The sequence below is a fragment of the Oncorhynchus gorbuscha genome, linkage group LG11 (assembly GCF_021184085.1).
Source record: "Oncorhynchus gorbuscha isolate QuinsamMale2020 ecotype Even-year linkage group LG11, OgorEven_v1.0, whole genome shotgun sequence".
Lineage (NCBI taxonomy): Eukaryota > Metazoa > Chordata > Actinopteri > Salmoniformes > Salmonidae > Oncorhynchus > Oncorhynchus gorbuscha.
In genome coordinates, this window is record NC_060183.1 from 82,933,120 (window position 1) to 82,952,423 (window position 19,304).

A 19,304-nucleotide genomic window follows, 5' to 3' on the forward strand; every position below is an offset into this window, starting at 1 on the left:
TACTGGGCCGTACACACTACCCTCTGTAGTGCCTGGCGGTCGGAGGCAGAGCAGTTGCCATACCAGGCAGTGATGCAAACCGTCATGATGCTCTCGGTGGTGCCGCTGTAAAACCTTTTGAGGATCTGAGGACCCATGCCAAATCTTTTCAGTCTCCTGAGGGGAAGAGGTTTTGTCGTGTCCTCTTCATGACTGTCTTGGTGTTCCAGCACCGTTTCATGTTCTGGTACTGATTTCTGTGTGTGTGTGTGTGTCTTTGTAGTGTGTGTGTGTGTGTGTGTGTGTGTGTGTGTGTGTGTGTGTGTGTGTGTGTGTGTGTGTGTGTGTGTGTGTGTGTGTGTGTGTGTGTGTGTGTGTGTGTGTGTGTGTGTGTGTGTGTGTGTGTGTGTGTGTGTGTGTGTGTGTGTGTGTGTGCCTGAGTGCCTGAGTGCAAGTAGAAAAAGCATGTAGAGAAACGTCAATTCCATCCTCCTCTCTTTCATGTTGACTAAACTATGGTACACAATTTCCTTTTTTGTTGTCCATGGCTAAAATGTTCGCTAGCCTAACTTCCTTTCATGGGCAACAATGCGCCAGGCCAGCTAGAGAGTAAATAGGAGTAGAAAGAGTTCAGAGTAGAAACCATCATTTTCTTCTCAAATATTTCTCAATTCAATTCCGATCAATAGCAGGCTGATGAAAGGTTCGATCTGCTGGCACTCCTATATCTGGCATGCCTCAACGCACAGACAGACAGACAGACAGACAGACAGACAGACAGACAGACAGACAGACAGACAGACAGACAGACAGACAGACAGACAGACAGACAGACAGACAGACAGACAGACAGACAGACAGACAGACACACACACACACACACACACACACACACACACACACACACACACACACACACACACACTATCTCTCTCTCACACACACACACACACCACTCAGACACACACACACACACACCACTCAGACACACTCACACACGAGATGACATAATATTGTAATAATGACACATTCCTACCCGCCCAACCTAGCCCTTAATCCCAGGAGGCTCACTTCCTTAGAGGGCATGAACAGAACTACAGTTCAGGAAGTGTAGAATGTGAGGTGTGGCATTACAGCAGGTTTGCCAATTCAATTCCAACATCTACAGCAACCACTTTAGCCTGCCATTGTTTGGTTAAACAACATCGCCATTTTAGCCATATTATGACACGATTTTTCAGTCTCAGACAAAATTGACACTTTATTGGGGCAAAAACAATTAGAGTTGGCTCGTCTTGACTCGTTCGGTGTGACAGGGTCTAGGTCTGCCGGTTACCACCAGCAGCAATTAGAGTCTCTGTCTAGTGACTCTAGGTTCCGGTGTGACAGGGTCTAGGTCTGCCGGTTACCACCAGCAGCAATTAGAGTCGGCTCGTCTTGACTCGTTCGGTGTGACAGGGTCTAGGTCTGCCGGTTACCACCAGCAGCAATTAGAGTCGGCTCGTCTTGACTCGTTCGGTGTGACAGGGTCTAGGTCTGCCGGTTACCACCAGCAGCAATTAGAGTCGGCTCGTCTTGACTCGTTCGGTGTGATCAGAGGGTCAGGTCTGACAGGGTCTAGGTTACCACCAGCAGCAATTAGAGTCGGCTCGTCTTGACTCGTTCGGTGTGACAGGGTCTAGGTCTACCGGTTACCACCAGCAGCAATTAGAGTCGGCTCGTCTTGACTCGTTCGGTGTGACAGGGTCTAGGTCTACCGGTTACCACCAGCAGCAATTAGAGTCGGCTCGTCTTGACTCGTTCGGTGTGACAGGGTCTAGGTCTACCGGTTACCACCAGCAGCAATTAGAGTCGGCTCGTCTTGACTCTTTCGGTGTGACAGGGTCTAGGTCTACCGGTTACCACCAGCAGCAATTAGAGTCGGCTCGTCTTGACTCGTTCGGTGTGACAGGGTCTAGGTCTACCGGTTACCACCAGCAGCAATTAGAATCGGCTCGTCTTGACTCGTTCGGTGTGACAGGGTCTAGGTCTGCCGGTTTCCACCAGCAGCAATTAGAGTCGGCTCGTCTTGACTCGTTCGGTGTGACAGGGTCTAGGTCTACCGGTTACCACCAGCAGCAATTAGAGTCGGCTCGTCTTGACTCGTTCGGTGTGACAGGGTCTAGGTCTGCCGGTTACCACCAGCAGCAATTAGAGTCGGCTTGACTAGTTCGGTTGAAGGGTCTGGGTCTACCGGTGTGATACAGGGTCTGACAGGTCTGCCGGTTACCACCAGCAGCAATTAGAGTCGGCTCGTCTTGACTCGTTCGGTGTGACAGGGTCTAGGTCTGCCGGTTACCACCAGCAGCAATTAGAGTCGGCTCGTCTTGACTCGTTCGGTGTGACAGGGTCTAGGTCTGCCGGTTACCACCAGCAGCAATTAGAGTCGGCTCGTGACATCATTTCCCATCGCATTATTTCGGTGTGACAGGGTCTAGGTCTGCCGGTTACCACCAGCAGCAATTAGAGTCGGCTCGTCTTGACTCGTTCGGTGTACCAGGGTCTAGGTCTGCCGGTTTCCACCAGCAGCAATGGAAACCCAAAAGTCATACTTGAGTAAAAGATAACTTAATAAGAAAATGACACAGGTAAAAGTGAAAGTCATTCAGTAAAATACCACTTGAGTAAAAGTCTAAAATTATTTGATTTTAAATATACTTAAGTTTCAAAAAGTAAATGGAATTACTCCAACGTACTTAAGTATCAAAAGAAAGTAAATGGAATTACTCCAACGTACTTAAGTATCAAAAGTAAATGGAATTACTCCAACGTACTTAAGTATCAAAAGTAAAAAGTATGAATCATTTCAAATTCCTTAATACTGTATTATGCAAACCAGACAGCACCATTATTATACTTAAAAAACAAACATTTACCGATAGCCAGGTGTGCACTAAACACTCTGACATTAATTTACAAACAAAGCATGTGTTTGTTGAGTCCTCCAGATCAGAGGCAGTACGGATGACCAGGGATGTTCTCTGTTTAGTGAGTCCTCCAGATCAGAGGCAGTAGGGAGGACCAGGGATGTTCTCTGTTTAGTGAGTCCTCCAGACCAGAGGCAGTAGGGATGACCGGGATGTTCTCTGTTTGGTGAGTCCTCCAGATCAGAGGCAGTAGGGATGACCAGGGATGTTCTCTGTTTAGTGAGTCCTCCAGACCAGAAGCAGTAGGGATGACCAGGGATGTTCTCTGTTTAGTGAGTCCTCCAGATCAGAGGCAGTAGGGATGACCAGGGATGTTCTCTGTTTAGTGAGTCCGCCAGATCAGAGGCAGTAGGGATGACCAGGGATGTTCTCTGTTTAGTGAGTCCTCCAGATCAGAGGCAGTAGGGATGACCAGGGATGTTCTCTGTTTAGTGAGTCCTCCAGATCAGAGGCAGTAGGGATGACCAGGGATGTTCTCTGTTTAGTGAGTCCTCCAGATCAGAGGCAGTAGGGATGACCAGGGATGTTCTCTGTTTAGTGAGTCCTCCAGACCAGAGGCAGTAGGGATGACCAGGGATGTTCTCTGTTTAGTGAGTCCTCCAGATCAGAGGCAGCAGGGATGACCAGGGATGTTCTCTGTTTAGTGAGTCCTCCAGATCAGAGGCAGTAGGGATGACCAGGGATGTTCTCTGTTTAGTGAGTCCTCCAGATCAGAGGCAGTAGGGTTGACCAGGGATGTTCTCTGTTTAGTGAGTCCTCCAGATCAGAGGCAGTAGGGATGACCAGGGATGTTCTCTGTTTAGTGAGTCCTCCAGATCAGAGGCAGTAGGGATGACCAGGGATGTTCTCTGTTTAGTGAGTCCTCCAGATCAGAGGCAGTAGGGATGACCAGGGATGTTCTCTGTTTAGTGAGTCCTCCAGATCAGAGGCAGTAGGGATGACCAGGGATGTTCTCTGTTTAGTGAGTCCGCCAGATCAGAGGCAGTAGGGATGACCAGGGATGTTCTCTGTTTAGTGAGTCTGCCAGATCAGAGGCAGTAGGGACGACCAGGGATGTTCTCTGTTTAGCGAGTCCGCCAGATCAGAGGCAGTAGGGACGACCAGGGATGTTTTCTGTTTAGCGAGTCCTCCAGATCAGAGGCAGTAGGGACGACCAGGGATGTTCTCTGTTCAGTGAGTCCTCCAGATCAGAGGCAGTAGGGAGGACCAGGGATGTTCTCTGTTTACTGAGTCCGCCAGATCAGAGGCAGTAGGGATGACCAGGGATGTTCTCTGTTTAGTGAGTCCGCCAGATCAGAGGCAGTAGGGATGACCAGGGATGTTCTCTGTTTAGTGAGTCTGCCAGATCAGAGGCAGTAGGGATGACCAGGGATGTTCTCTGTTTAGTGAGTCCTCCAGACCAGAGGCAGTAGGGATGACCAGGGATGTTCTCTGTTTAGTGAGTCCTCCAGATCAGAGGCAGTAGGGATGACCAGGGATGTTCTCTGTTTAGTGAGTCCTCCAGATCAGAGGCAGTAGGGATGACCAGGGATGTTCTCTGTTTAGTGAGTCCTCCAGATCAGAGGCAGTAGGGATGACCAGGGATGTTCTCTGTTTAGTGAGTCCTCCAGATCAGAGGCAGTAGGGATGACCAGGGATGTTCTCTGTTTAGTGAGTCTGCCAGATCAGAGGCAGTAGGGATGACCAGGGATGTTCTCTGTTTAGTGAGTCTGCCAGATCAGAGGCAGTAGGGATGACCAGGGATGTTCTCTGTTCAGTGAGTCTTCCAGATCAGAGGCAGTAGGGACGACCAGGGATGTTCTCTGTTTAGTGAGTCCTCCAGATCAGAGGCAGTAGGGATGACCAGGGATGTTCTCTGTTTACTGAGTCCTCCAGATCAGAGGCAGTAGGGATGACCAGGGATGTTCTCTGTTTAGTGAGTCTGCCAGATCAGAGGCAGTAGGGATGACCAGGGATGTTCTCTGTTTAGTGAGTCCTCCAGACCAGAGGCAGTAGGGATGACCAGGGATGTTCTCTGTTTAGTGAGTCCTCCAGATCAGAGGCAGTAGGGATGACCAGGGATGTTCTCTGTTCAGTGAGTCCTCCAGATCAGAGGCAGTAGGGATGACCAGGGATGTTCTCTGTTTAGTGAGTCCTCCAGATCAGAGGCAGTACGGATGACCAGGGATGTTCTCTGTTTAGTGAGTCCTCCAGACCAGAGGCAGTAGGGATGACCAGGGATGTTCTCTGTTTAGTGAGTCCGCCAGATTAGAGGCAGTAGGGATGACCAGGGATGTTCTCTGTTCAGTGAGTCCTCCAGATCAGAGGCAGTAGGGATGACCAGGGATGTTCTCTGTTTAGTGAGTCCTCCAGATCAGAGGCAGTACGGATGACCAGGGATGTTCTCTGTTTAGTGAGTCCTCCAGATCAGAGGCAGTAGGGATGACCAGTGATGTTCTCTGTTTAGTGAGTCCTCCAGATCAGAGGCAGTAGGGATGACCAGGGATGTTGTCTTGATAAGTGTGTGAATTGGACCATGTCCTGCTAAGCATTCAAAATGTAATAAGTACTTTTAGGTGTCAGGGAAAATGTAGGGAATAAAAAAGACATTATTTTCTTTAGCAATGTAGTGAAGTAAAAGTAAAAGTTGTCAAACATATAAATAGTAAAATAAAGTACAGAAAACTACTTAAGTAGTACTTTAAAGTATTTTTACTTCAGTTCTTAACATCACTGAGTACCACTACATCCTGTCGTAGTCCCCCGACAAAGTCCTGGCCAATTTTTGGGGGGCCTTTATCGTGGAGTGAGGCTGGTGTTACGAGCCGATCCCAGTCACTGAGCAATAGGAACACGGCCGGCACTTGAATTCGGATGTATATAATAGTTTGTGATAAACATTTACATGCTTTGCAAGAAGAACGATTCCCCCTAAAATAATCTTGTTTACATGACATCTGAAATCAGGCTCCTACCTCATGGTACTTTGCAGAAAATCGCCAATCCATATAAATGATCTAGCCCCGTGTTATTTTGTTTGGAGCCATTTTGATTCGGAGTTCGGACAGTAGAACGTTTGTATGTGAACTATTTCTCAGATGCATACTTTCTCTGTATCAACTTCCCGGAGGCGCTGCTGGTGCTGGCGTATGATCAAATACACGGCTGCAGTTGAAGTAGTCTCGTAAGCCAATCGCAGAATGTGATGACAGAACTGAAGCAAATCGTACAATCCGATATCAACTGTTTTATTTGGTAACGTCGCAATGTGTGACGTGATCATCATAAAAGACCGCAAAGTATAGTCTGCAAAGGCCTTTAGTCCTCTAGCCTGGTCTCAGATCTGTTTGCTTGAACACATGAGAGATAAGGACTTGGGCAAGACAGCACAAACAGATCTAGGACCAGGCTAGTGGTCCTCTGGTAAAAAAGAAGAATAGGGATTCTTGGACCGCAGTGTTTCACTGCATCAATACGGAGACTTACCATTATAGCTCAGCGTAGTCTGAATGGAAGGATAAATCCTAAGATGAACCTCATCAGATCTCTAGGTCCAATCCAGGTTTCCTTAGCTGCAGGTTTAAGGTCTACTAGGTATATGTTTAGCACGTCTACTAGCTATATGTTTAGCACGTCTACTAGCTATATGTTTAGCATGTCTACTAGCTATATGTTTAGCACGTCTACTAGCTATATGTTTAGCACGTCTACTAGCTATATGTTTAGCACGTCTACTAGGTATATGTTTAGCACGTCTACTAGCTATATGTTTAGCACGTCTACTAGGTATATGTTTAGCCTGTCTACTAGCTATATGTTTAGCCTGTCTACTAGCTATATGTTTAGCACGTCTACTAGGTATATGTTTAGCCTGTCTACTAGCTATATGTTTAGCCTGTCTACTAGCTATATGTTTAGATCGTCAACTAGCTATATGTTTAGCACGTCTACTAGCTATATGTTTAGCCTGTCTACTAGGTATATGTTTAGCAGTCTACTAGCTGTATGTTTAGCATGTCTACTGGCTATATGTTTAGCACGTCTACTAGCTACAGTGCCTTGCGAAAGTATTCGGCCCCCTTGAACTTTGCAACCTTTTCCCACATTTCAGGCTTCTTGGAGTTTGCCAAAAGGCACCTAAATTACTCTCAGACCATGAGAAACAAGATTCTTTGGTTTGATGAAACCAAGATTGAACACTTTGGCCTGAATGCCAAGCGTCACGTCTGGAGGACACCTGGCACCATCCCTACGGAGTGGAGTCGGGCGCAGAGAGCAGAGGATTCGGGAAAAACCCTTTAATGTCCAACAGAATAGCGAAATGGTACCTCACCGGACAGCAAAAAAACCAACAATAATAATGAACACATCACAGCAACAAGCACAAACACAGGCGGGCTAACCGAACTTAAACAACTCCAACCCAAAAACCCCAACAAGGAACAGGGGAAACCAATCCGACAAAACCACACGAAAAGGGGAAAAGGGGATCGGTAGCAGCTAGTAGACCGGCGACGACGACCGCCGAGCGCCACCCGAACGGGAAGGGGAGCCACCTTCGGTGATATTCGTGACATTGGTGAAACATGGTGGTGGCAGCATCATGCTGTGGGGATGTTTTTCAGTGGCAGGGACTGGGAGACTAGTCAGGATCGAGGGAAAACTAAACGGAGAAAAGTACAGAAAGATTCTTGATGAAAACCTGCTTCAGAGCACTCAGGACCTCAGACTGGGGCGAAGGGTCACCTTCCAATAGGACAACGGCCCTAAGCACACAGCCAAGACAAGGCAGAAGTGGCTTCAGGACAAGTCTCTGAATGTCCTTGAGTGGCCCAGCCAGTGCCTGGACTTGAAACCGATCTAACAACTCTGGAGAGACCTGAAAATATCTGTGCAGCGACGCTCCCCATCCAACCTGACAGAGCTTGAGAGGATCTGCAGAGAAGAATGGGAGAAACTCCCCAAATACAGGTGTGCCAAACTTGTAGTGTCAAACCCAAGAAGACTGAAGGCTGTAATCGCTGCTAAAGGTGTTTCAACAAAGTACTGAGTAAAGGGTCTGAAAACTTACGTAAAACCTTTAACTACTTGCTACTTTGCAACTACTTGGCATGTTAGCTAACCCTTCCCCTAACCCTAACTCTTTCTTTACCCTTAAACTTAGCGTTAGACACCTAAAGTTACCCACAACAAACTTAAATTCATAGCATATTGTACGTTTTGCCAATCAGTAACATACTGTACGAATTGCAATTACCTAACATATCATACAAAATGGACGATGCACATCCACAAATTAATTACATAGCATATGAAGCTTAACATATCGAACTAAATAGAGTGTCTCCCGATTTATGTACAGAATAATACGGAATTCCAAACATGTTAGATGGCTGGGGTGCCTTGAGAACCACATACAGCAACTTCCCTAAATACCTCCAGGCAATTAGTGTAACGCTAAATCATTTTACGGCGACATATTGAGGCCAATATCACCTAGTTACAGGGACCTACACACCACAATGTGAGTGACAGGCTGAGCTGTGCTGCGCTGCGTGCGTCAGGTATGTTAACGCCTTCCTCTGAGGCAACTGCACGGGTGTTACCGTCCAGCACCACGAGGATGCCGTTCACTTCTGATCTTGGGCGCGCGCTCTCACCGTAAACGAAAAAGGTAAGTCAAGAAGCGCATTTTTTTCTAACCGCTGGGGTCTATTGGAACTGATAAAGGACTGAACTTTCCCCTTATATCAATTTGTAATCCTATACAGTTGCGTGTAACGTGTAAGAATTACAATTATGTTACGTAAATGAATGTGATTGTACCAGCTATACACATTGGGAGTTTTTTTACAGGTCAGACAACAAACTCTGGCTGAAATGTATGGTGACAGATTTGAACAAAGCGTGAAATAATGGACCTTATCCTATGGCGTATTGTATATCTTTGAGATTTGGGTATTATTATATATGTATTATTCTTTTTATTATTATTGTAGTATTATTAGACCATGCGTTTGTTCTTCTATGGACTACTCTGCACTCTGTGATAACAGAATACCTTGACTAATACACAGATAATCAGAGGGAAAACACAGACAGACGCCACATGGGCATGCGGTATGACAGTATATAGGCCTATATTTTACCTGTCGAAAAAAATAAAAAAATAAAAGACGGTATGGTTTAATTATTGAACGCGATATAGCCTGGAAAAGTTCCTCTGCTTGAGTTAAAAGGTGTCGTCTTTGTTTGATATTTTAATTTAACCTTCTTGTCATGACAAATGCCAACCCTTCCTTTTGTATAGGCTAGACATAGCTCGAGATGTTCTGTTCAAAGAGAGGCTAGCCAACCCGTAACCTGAAAAAGAGAGATTTGTTGATCTAGCATACTTCTATGACACTTGTCTAGGATACTTATAGCAATAGACAGTGAACATGACTTGGTGAAAGTGAAAGTGACAATTAAAGTGACAGGGGGAAAGTGACTGGGTGAAAGTGACAGGAGAAAAATGACAGGGTGAAAGTGACAGGGGGAAAGTGACTGGGTGAAAAGGGGTAAAGTGACTGGGTGAAAAGGGGGAAAGTGACAGGGTGAAAGTGACAGGGGAAAAGTGACAGGGTGAAAGTGACTGGGTGAAAAGGGGGAAAGTGACAGGGTGAAAGTGACAGGGGAAAAGTGACAGGGTGAAAGTGACTGGGTGAAAAGGGGGAAAGTGACAAGTGAAAGTGACTGGGGGAAAAGTGACAGGGTGAAAGTGACTGGGTGAAAGTGACTGGGTGAAAGGGGAAAGTGACAGGGTGAAAGTGACAGGGAAAAGTGACAGGGTGAAAGTGACAGGGGGAAAGTGACTGGGTGAAAAGGGGGAAAGTGACAGGGTGAAAGTGACAGGGGAAAAGTGACAGGGTGAAAGTGACTGGGTGAAAAGGGGGAAAGTGACAGGGTGAAAGTGACTGGGGAAAAGTGACAGGGTGAAAGTGACTGGGTGAAAGTGAATGAAAAGGGGGAAAGTGACAGGGTGAAAGTGACAGGGGAAAAGTGACAGGGTGAAAGTGACTGGGTGAAAAGGGGGAAAGTGACAGGGTGAAAGTGACAGGGGAAAAGTGACAGGGTGAAAGTGACTGGGTGAAAAGGGGGAAAGTGACAGGGTGAAAGTGACAGGGGAAAAGTGACAGGGTGAAAGTGATTTGGGTGAAAAGGGGGAAAGTGACAGGGTGAAAGTGACAGGGGAATTTTGACAGGGTGAAAGTTTGGGTGATAACTGACTGGGTGAAAAGGGGGAAAGTGACAGGGTGAAAGTGACAGGGGAAAAGTGACAGGGTGAAAGTGACAGGGGAAAAGTGACAGGGTGAAAGTGACTGGGTGAAAAGGGGGAAAGTGACAGGGTGAAAGTGACAGGGGAAAAGTGACATGAAAGTGACTGGGTGAAAAGGGATGCAAAGTGACTTTTGTGACTGGGTGAGGGGGAAAGTGACAGGAAAAGACAGGGCTGACTGTTGAAAGTGACAGGGGGAAAGTGACTGGGTGAAAAGGGGGAAACTGACAGGGTGAAAGTGACAGGGGAAAAGTGACAGGGTGAAAGTGACTGGGTGAAAAGGGGGAAAGTGACAGGCAGCTAGTGACAGGGGAAAAGTGACAGACAGAAAACTGTGAAAGTGACTGGGTGAAAAGGGGGAAAGTGACACTGTTGAAAGTGACAGGCAGGGAAAAGTGTTGAAATGACTAACAGAAGCTAACTGGGGAAATGACAGTGAAAGTGAAAGGGGAAAAGTGACAGGGTGAAAGTGACTTGAAATGAAACAGAAAGCTAACTGGGAAAGTGACAGGGTGAAAGTGACTGGGTGAACTGAAAGTGAAATGCTGAAAGTGACAGGGGAAAAGTGACACTGTGACTGGGTGAAAGTGACTGGGTGAAAAGGGGGAAAGTGACAGCTGAAAGTGACAGGGGAAAAGTGACAGGGTGAAAGTGACAGGGGAACAGTGACAGCTAACTGGGTGAAAAGGGGGAAAGTGACAGGGTGAAAGTGACAGGAAAAAAGTGACAGGTGAAAGTGACTGGGTGAAAAGGGATAAAGTGACTGGGTGAAAGTGCCTGAAAGTGCCTGTAAAGTGAATGAAAGTGACTGGGTGAAAGTGCTGAAAGTGACTGGGTGAAATGACTAACAACAGTGACTGGGTGAAAGTGACAGACAGGTGAAAGTGACTTGAAATGAAGTGAAAGTGACAGTTAAAGTGACTGGGTAAAGTGACTGGGTGAAAGTGACTGGGTGAAAGTGACTGGGTGAAAAGGGGGAAAGTGACAGGGTGAAAGTGACAGGGGAAAAGTGACTGGTGAAAGTGACAGGGGGAAAGTGACTGGGTGAAAAGGGGGAAAGTGACAGGGTGAAAGTGACAGGGGAAAAGTGACAGGGTGAAAGTGACTGGGTGAAAAGGGGGAAAGTGACAGGGTGAAAGTGACAGGGGAAAAGTGACAGGGTGAAAGTGACTGGGTGAAAGTGACTGGGTGAAAAGGGGGAAAGTGACAGGGTGAAAGTGACAGGGGAAAAGTGACAGGGTGAAAGTGACTGGGTGAAAAGGGGGAAAGTGACAGGGTGAAAGTGACAGGGGAAAAGTGACAGGGTGAAAGTGACTGGGTGAAAAGGGGGAAAGTGACTATTGAAAGTGACAGGGAAAAGTGACAGCTGAAAGTGACTGGGTGAAAAGGGGGAAAGTGGAGGGTGAAAGTGACAGGGGAAAAGTGACAGGGTCTTTTTGACTGTGAAAGTGACTGGGTGAAAAGGGGGAAAGTGACAGGGTGAAAGTTCAGGGGAAAAGTGACTGAAAGTGACAGGGGAAAAGTGACAGGGTGAAAGTGACTGGGTGAAAAGGGGGAAATTGACAGGGTGAAAGTGACAGGGGAAAAGTGACAGGGTGAAAGTGACTGGGTGAAAAGGGATAAAGTGACTGGGTGAAAGTGACTGGGTGAAAAGGGGGAAAGTGACAGGGTGAAAGTGACAGGGGAAAAGTGACAGGGTGAAAGTGACAGGGGGAAAGTGACTGGGTGAAAAGGGGGAAAGTGACAGGGTGAAAGTGACAGGGGAAAAGTGACAGGGTGAAAGTGACTGGGTGAAAAGGGGGAAAGTGACAGGGTGAAAGTGACAGGGGAAAAGTGACAGGGTGAAAGTGACTGGGTGAAAGTGACTGGGTGAAAAGGGGGAAAGTGACAGGGTGAAAGTGACAGGGGAAAAGTGACAGGGTGAAAGTGACTGGGTGAAAGGGGGAAAGTGACAGGGTGAAAGTGACAGGGGAAAAGTGACAGGGTGAAAGTGACTGGGTGAAAAGGGGGAAAGTGACAGCCAAAAGTGACAGGGAAAAGTCAGGGTCAAACTGACTGGGTTTTGGGAAAGTGACAGGGTGAAAGTGACAGGGGAAAATGACATTTGAAAGTGACTTGTCAGTTTGAAAAAAAATGACAGTGAAAGTGACAGGGAAAAGTGACAGGGTGAAAGTGACTGGGTGAAAAGGGGGAAAGTGACAGGGTGAAAGTGACAGGGGAAAAGTGACAGGGTGAAAGTGACTGGGTGAAAAGGGATAAAGTGACTGGGTGAAAGTGCCTGGGTGAAAGTGCCTGGGTAAAGTGACTGGGTGAAAGTGACTGGGTGAAAGTGACAGGGTGAAAGTGACTGGGTGAAAGTGACTGGGTGAAAGTGACTGGGTGAAAGTGACAGGGTGAAAGTGACTGGGTGAAAGTGACAGTGAAAGTGACAGTTAAAGTGACTGGGTAAAGTGACTGAGTGAAAGTGACTGGGTAAAGTGCCTGGGTGAAAGTGAATGGGTGAAAGTGACAGTGAAAGTGACAGTTATTAAAGTGACTGGGTGAAAGTGAATGGGTAAACTGACTGGGTGAAAGTGAATGTTTTTTTTTTCTTCATCCTGTCGAAACAAGAAGACCGTGAAACAAGACCAGTTAGGATCCTTTTGTTCTCCACTCAGTCAAAGGGGACTGCTCTTTACATGAAGCATTTGACGATTACAACCGTGCGTACATCTCACCTTGTTCAGAGGATTTTCATATTTAAGTTTAGAATAACTGTCAAATAGTAATGAACGGGGTGTTGTTATGTACAGATACAATTATGTCAGCTAACCCCCCCCCCTCCTCCTCCTCACACTTCCTCCATTACTTCCTCTAGAAATGCAAACTTTCATTTTGTGTTGGGTGACACAAAGGAAAAGACAGCTAACTGTTCATATGCTAACAGACAGCTAACTGTTGAAATGCTAACAGGCAGCTAACTGTTCAAATGCTAACAGACAGCTAACTGTTCATATGCTAACAGACAGCTAACTGTTGAAATGCTAACAGGCAGCTAACTGTTGAAATGCTAACAGACAGCTAACTGTTGAAATGCTAACAGACAGCTAACTGTTGAAATGCTAACAGACAGCTAACTGTTGAAATGCTAACAGACAGCTAACTGTTGAAATGCTAACAGACAGCTAACTGTTGAAATGCTAACAGACAGCTAACTGTTGAAATGCTAACAGACAGCTAACTGTTGAAATGCTAACAGGCAGCTAACTGTTGAAATGCTAACAGGCAGCTAACTGTTGAAATGCTAACAGACAGCTAACTGTTGAAATGCTAACAGACAGCTAACTGTTGAAATGCTAACAGACAGCTAACTGTTGAAATGCTAACAGACAGCTAACTGTTGAAATGCTAACAGACAGCTAACTGTTGAAATGCTAACAGACAGCTAACTGTTGAAATGCTAACAGGCAGCTAACTGTTGAAATGCTAACAGGCAGCTAACTGTTGAAATGCTAACAGACAGCTAACTGTTCATATGCCAACAGACAGCTAACTGTTCAAGTGACGTATTTAGCTCGCACCACCGCTAACTAGCTAGCCGTTTCACATCCGGTACACCAACATATTAAAAATAATGATTGACAAATTTTTCATTAACGTTATTTTGATGAATTTATAAATACTATTTCATCCTTCCACAAGATGTAGTCCCGACACAAATCCAAAGTTCCTATCCAAGCCGGCTGGTCGTTCGTTCTATTGGCTCGGTTGCAAGAGCTGTTTAGTCTTTTTGTTCTGTATCTATGGACGCGAACCAGTAATTCAGTCTTTTTGTTCTGTTTCTATGGACTCGACCCAGTCGTTCACTCTTGTTGTTCTGTATCTACGAGCGCGACCCAGTCGTTTGGTCTAAATGTTCCATTGCCATACTGGCTGTCAACGTTCTTATCCCTTGCTTGCTATCTAGCCAACTACAGCTAACTTACAGTCACGTCAAACAGACAGAATAACAACAAAGTAGCTGCATTTGTTTAAGCGGTTTTCTAGTGACATTTATATGGATACATCCATAACAATGAACTAATGAGACACGATTTCGCCTGGCATGGAAAATGTGCTCTCGTTAGGACACTGTTGTTCAGAGGAGCTAGCCAACAACACAGCTAACAACACAGCCAACAACACAGCCAACAACACAGCCAACACAATCACTTCAAACTGAAAACTATTTTGGGCAGTTTCAGTTATGGTATCTAAATCACATTTGAAGCTACTTGTCAGTTTAAAAAAAAAATACTAGTCAACCACAGTGACCGTGAGAGGACAGGCAGACTAAATTGTGTAAGGGAAAGATGTACTGTAAGTATGTAGAGAATGAGGGTGTCTGCTGGTATGTAGAGAATGAGGGTGTCTGCTGGTATGTAGAGAATGAGGGTGTCTGCTGGTATGTAGAGAATGAGGGTGTCTGCTGGGCTGGTATGTAGAGAATGAGGGTGTCTGCTGGGCTGGTATGTAGAGAATGAGGGTGTCTGCTAGGCTGGTATGTAGAGAATGAGGGTGTCTGCTGGGCTGGTATGTAGAGAATGAGGGTGTCTGCTGGGCTGGTATGTAGAGAATGAGGGTGTCTGCTAGGCTGGTATGTAAAGAATGAGGGTGTCTGCTGGGCTGGTATGTAGAGAATGAGGGTGTCTGCTAGGCTGGTATGTAGAGAATGAGGGTGTCTGCTGGGCTGGTATGTAGAGAATGAGGGTGTTTGCTGGGCTGGTATGTAGAGAATGAGGGTGTCTGCTGGGCTGGTATGTAGAGAATGAGGGTGTCTGCTGGGCTGGTATGTAGAGAATGAGGGTGTCTGCTGGGCTGGTATGTAGAGAATGAGGGTGTCTGCTGGTATGTAGAGAATGAGGGTGTCTGCTGGGCTGGTACGTAGAGAATGAGGGTGTCTGCTGGTATGTAGAGAATGAGGGTGTCTGCTGGGCTAGTATGTAGAGAATGAGGGTGTCTGCTGGGCTGGTATGTAGAGAATGAGGGTGTCTGCTGGGCTTGTATGTAGAGAATGAGGGTGTCTGCTGGGCTTGTATGTAGAGAATGAGGGTGTTTGCTGGGCTGGTATGTAGAGAATGAGGGTGTCTGCTGGGCTGGTATGTAGAGAATGAGGGTGTCTTCTGGGCTGGTATGTAGAGAATGAGGGTGTCTGCTGGTATGTAGAGAATGAGGGTGTCTGCTGGACTATCTTATGTAGAGAATGAGGGTGTCTGCTGGTATAAATCTGTCAGGTATTTGTAGAGAATGAGGGTGTCTGCTGGTATGTAGAGAATGAGGGTGTCTGCTGGGCTGGTATGTAGAGAATGAGGGTGTCTGCTGGTATGTCGAGAATGAGGGTGTCTGCTGGACTGGTATGTAGAGAATGAGGGTGTCTGCTGGTATGTAGAGAATGAGGGTGTCTGCTGGACTGGTATGTAGAGAATGAGGGTGTCTGCTGGGCTGGTATGTAGAGAATGAGGGTGTCTGCTGGGCTTGTATGTAGAGAATGAGGGTGTCTGCTGGTATGTAGAGAATGAGGGTGTCTGCTGGGCTGGTATGTAGAGAATGAGGGTGTCTGCTGGGCTGGTATTGTATGTCAGAGTTACTTTAGGCAAAGCCAAAACACACTTGACCCTTGAAGGACATAGCTGAATCATTTGTTAGTTCAGTCAGACCCAGTTAGTCCACATCGTAGACCTGGAGAATAAACGGTGACCCCGACATGTGACATAAAGCACTATGTATGTTGATGCGTCATTTATAGAGTATGACACACGCTTATAAACGATTTGAGAAACTGTAATGTAGCGCTTACGAAGCCTTAACGTATGCTATCTAATTGTCTTTACAAGTTGCACGTTGTTTAACGCGGGGACCGATCCCATCCTCCTTAACGTCGTTATCTGTGATGTCACGGTTAGGGTCAGGGTTATTTTAGATTACACAGCAGCAGGAACTCAACCACGGACCCATATGTGTATATCAGTGGTGTGGCTTGATGTGTGTAAAAAGGGGGGATTGGACTAAATTCTGATATACAGTGCGCAGTTCCATAATGGATAATAGGTCATCTTGCATGTTACTCATTCTTTAAGTGTGAGATTGTTTACACGGGAGTTTGTTTGGGCTGTTACTATCTTATCTTTTATCAACTAATAGTCTTTGCATAGACTTGCCCATCTCTCTGTCAGGTACTGAATATGAAACTGAACATCCAACCGCCACACTGTGTCGTCACCTCGTGGTGTATCTCAAATCAAAATCAAATCAAATCAAAATTACATATGATTAGCAGATGTTAATAATAATAAATGCTTGTGCTTCTAGTTAGACAATGCAGTAATAATAAATAGTAATCTAACTAACAATTCCAAAACTACTGTCTTATACACAGTGTAAGGGGATAAAGAATATGTACATAAAGATATATGAATGAGTGATGGTACAGAACGTCATAGACAAGATGCAGTAGATGGTATCGAGTACAGTATATACATATGACATGAGTAATGTAGGGTATGTAAACAAAAGTGGCATAGTTTAAAGTGGCTAGTGATACATGTATTACATAAAGATGCAGTAGATGGTATAGAGTACAGTATATACATATGAGATGAGTATGTAAACAAAGTGGCATAGTTAAAGTGGCTAGTGATACATGTATTACATAAAGATACAGTAGATGATATAGAGTACAGTATATACGTATGCATATGAGATGAATAATGTAGGGTATATAAACATTATATTAAGTAGCATTGTTTAAAGTGGCTAGTGATATATTTTACATCATTTCCCATTATTAAAATAATAATAGATAATAATTAATAATAATAATAATAAATAATAATTAATAATAATAGATAGTATTGTTTAAAGTGACTAGTGATATATTTTACATCATTTCCCATTATTAAAATAATAATAGATAATAATTAATAATAATAATAATAAATAATAATGAATAATAATAGATAGCATTGTTTAAAGTGGCTAGTGATATATTTACATGAATTATCTAGTCTCAGAATTCATTACGGATTTTGCTTGAGTCTCAAATGGTACCCTATTCCCTATATAGTACACTACCTTTGGCTGGAGCCTTATGGGTCCTGGTCAAAAGTAGTGCACTATATATGGATTAGGATGCCATTTGGGATGTAGCATTCGTCTTTGTTTTGTTATAGTGTTGGATTGTCATCGGTCACTTTCTCTATCTAACTCTGATGCAGGGTAAGAGGGTAGCTAGTTTTGAACCACACCTCCTGCTGTTGTTGCTTTGAACATACTTTCTTACTATTTTTGGGGCCCTTAATCCTCTTGGTTCCTGGAGGAACATATGGCCCTTAATCCTCTTGGTTCCTGGAGGAACATAGGGCCCTTAATCCTCTTGGTTCATTGAGGAACATAGGGCCCTTAATCCTCTTGGTTCATGGAGGAATATAGAGCCCTTAATCCTCTTGGTTTATGGAGGAATATAGAGCCCTTAATCCTCTTGGTTTATGGAGGAATATAGAGCCCTTAATCCTCTTGGTTCCTGGAGGAACATAGGGTCCTTAATCCTCTTGGTTCATGGAGGAACATAGAGCCCTTAATCCTCTTGGTTCCTGGAGGAACATAGGGTCCTTAATCCTCTTGGTTCCTGGCGGAACACAGGGGCCCTTAATCTTCTTGGTTCCTGGAGGAACATAGGGCCCTTAATCCTCTTGGTTCCTGGAGGAACATAGGGTCCTTAATCCTCTTGGTTCATGGAGGAACATAGAGCCCTTAATCCTCTTGGTTCCTGGAGGTAGAGCTCTGCTACGCAACCCGAGCCCGATGGGCCACAACATTATACATCAGGTCAGGGCCGGGTAGAGCCTGTTTATTCATCAATAACTAGGGTACGGGCAACGCTTGGGTATCACTGAATTGATCATTAACATCTTGAAGGTGAGCCGTTTGTTTGTGCTCTGCTGCACGGTGCGTATCGTGGTGTTAGAAGTGCTTTAACCTCATCGAATATAAAACCAGAACATTGAGTCCACAGGAGATATTATTTTACCTAAAATAATAGACATGTGCCTTGAGTTTTGACAGAGTTTCGAATGATGAAAGGTAGCTAGTTTACAGCTAACTGCTCTCTGTCTCGTCATTGAGTGGAACAGGAAGCAGAGGCGTTACTATGGATATTCATACAAGCAGAGGCGTTACTATGGATATTCATACAAGCAGAGGCGTTACTATGGATATTCATACAAGCAGAGGCGTTACTATGGATATTCATACAAGCAGAGGCGTTACTATGGATATTCATACAAGCAGAGGCGTTACTATGGATATTCATACAAGCAGAGGCGTTACTATGGATATTCATACAAGCAGAGGCGTTACTATGGATATTCATACAAGCAGAGGCGTTACTATGGATATTCATACAAGCAGAGGCGTTACTATGGATATTCATACAAGCAGAGTCACGCACAGAGCGCATGCAGAGCAGGGTGCGAGTGACACACAAACAAGCAGAGGCGTTACTATGGATATTCATACAAGCAGAGTCGTTACTATGGATATTCATACAAGCAGAGGCGTTACTATGGATATTCATACAAGCAGAGTCACGCACAGAGCGCATGCAGAGCAGGGTGACACACAGACAAGCAGCTAACGGATACTAAAGGGGGAAGTTATTTCTGCTTTCTGGTTTGGCCAGGGCCTGAACATCGCTGGCATGGGTAGGGTAGGGCCTGGCAGAAGCAATCGGGCCTGGGTAGGGTAGGGCCTGGCAGAAGCAATCGGGCCTGGGTAGGGTAGGGCCTGGCAGAAGCAATCGGGCCTGGGTAGGGTAGGGCCTGGCAGAAGCAATCGGGCCTGGGTAGGGTAGGGCCTGGCAGAAGCAATCGGGCCTGGGTAGGGTAGGGCATGGGTAGGGCTTAAAATGCATGCCCTGGGTAGGGTAGGGCCAAGGCTCTACGTACAAGGGAGGAGCAGAGGTCCTTTTACTAAAGATCTCCAACGCTGCCAGACTTGGGCTACTTTTCTTGCTTCTGGACATAGACAAGTGGATGTTTTTTTGAGTT

At 45.5% G+C, this 19,304-nt stretch overlaps 1 protein-coding gene across 5 annotated transcripts in view; it reads left to right on the forward strand.

The window, feature by feature from the left end:
• The first annotated feature begins 8,473 nt into the window (after positions 1 to 8,473).
• LOC123989558 (cingulin-like protein 1) overlaps positions 8,474 to 19,304 on the forward strand; it is a 99,760-nt gene continuing 88,929 nt past the window's right edge. For 4 of the 5 annotated variants that reach the window (XM_046290667.1, XM_046290668.1, XM_046290669.1 and 1 more), the window contains exon 1: positions 8,474 to 8,598. The gene's annotated coding sequence lies outside the window, so the exon portion shown is untranslated. Of the gene's footprint in view, positions 8,599 to 12,925; positions 12,945 to 19,304 lie in introns of those variants that run through there. The other variant, XM_046290666.1, reaches the window with a different exon arrangement.